General features: G+C 45.8%; 1 protein-coding gene across 1 annotated transcript in view; it reads left to right on the top strand.

The window, feature by feature from the left end:
* Positions 1-1283, top strand: part of NTN4 (netrin 4) — a 134177-nt gene that overhangs the window by 74732 nt on the left and 58162 nt on the right. The window lies entirely within an intron of this gene.

Raw genomic sequence — 1283 nt, 5'->3', positions numbered from 1 at the left:
CCTTCCAAAGAAATCCCAGGGCTGATCTCCTTCAGAATGGACTGGTTGGATCTCCTTGCAGTCCAAGGGACTCTCAAGAGTCTTCTCCAACACCACAGTTCAAAAGCATCAATTCTTCGGTGCTCAGGAAACAATTACTGCTTGCAAAGTTGCTGGTATGACTATTTTGCCAAAAATATGTTGCTTATTTGCTGGGACTCTATGTTGAACCTGAGCACCCTTCTTGAGAGTTTGATGTAATAAAAACATGGCCAGACACAGAGCAACTGAGGTTTAGAGTTCACAGATACTGAATTATAATAATGAAAATAGGTATCTTGAATTCAGTTCTCAAAACAATCCTATAAAGTAGGTGGTGTTAATCCCATATTGCTGCTGCTGCTGCTAAGTCGGCTTCAGTCGTGTCCGACTCTGTGACCCCATAGACAGCAGCCCACGAGGCTCCCCTGTCCCTGGGATTCTCCAGGCAAGAATACTGGAGTGGGTTGCCATTTCCTTCTCCAATGCATGAAGGCGAAAAGTGAAAGTGAAGTCACTCAGTCGTGTCTGACTCTGAGCGACCCCATGGACTGCAGCCTACAGGGCTCCTCCATCCATGGGATTTTCCAGGCAAGAGTACTGGAGTGGGGTGCCATCGCCTTCTCCTAATCCCATATTAGAGATCAGTAAACTGAGGCACAATAAAATTTTAAGTATCTTGCCAAAGTTAGTAAATGATAGAGTCAGGACTTGATCCCTAGTTTTCAGACTCCAATTTAAATACTTTTTTCTAGAATACCATAATGCCTGTCTCTTCACTTATACTTTTAAAAACAAATTAGAGGGGAAGGCGCCAAGATGGCTGAGGAGTAGGACGGGGAAAACACTTTCTCCCCCACAAATTCATCAAAAGAGCATTTAAACGTCGAGTAAATTCCACAAAACAACTTCTGAATGCCGGCAGAGGACATCAGGCACCCAGAAAAGCAACCCAACTCCTCGAAAGGAGGTAGGAAAAAATATTAAAGACAATAAAAGAGACAAAAGAGGGAGAGACGGAGTTCCGTCCCGGGAAGGGAGTCTTAAAAAGAGAGAAGTTTCCAAACACCAGGAAACCTTCTCACTGCCGAATCCGTGCCGAGCTTTGGAAGCACAGAGGACAACATAACAGGGAGAAAAAATAAATAAACAATTAAAACTCGCAGATTGCGAGCCCTACGGTAACTCCTCCAGCGGAGAAGCAGCGCAGACGCCTGCATCCGCCATTAGCAAGCGGGGGCTGGGCAGGGAGGTGCGGCGCGGGC

The sequence above is a fragment of the Bison bison genome, unplaced genomic scaffold (assembly GCF_000754665.1).
Source record: "Bison bison bison isolate TAMUID 2011002044 unplaced genomic scaffold, Bison_UMD1.0 scf7180017864062, whole genome shotgun sequence".
Classification (NCBI taxonomy): Eukaryota; Metazoa; Chordata; class Mammalia; order Artiodactyla; family Bovidae; genus Bison; species Bison bison.
Note: the sequence above shows the minus strand (reverse complement) of the source record. Positions and strands in the feature narration are given on the sequence as shown.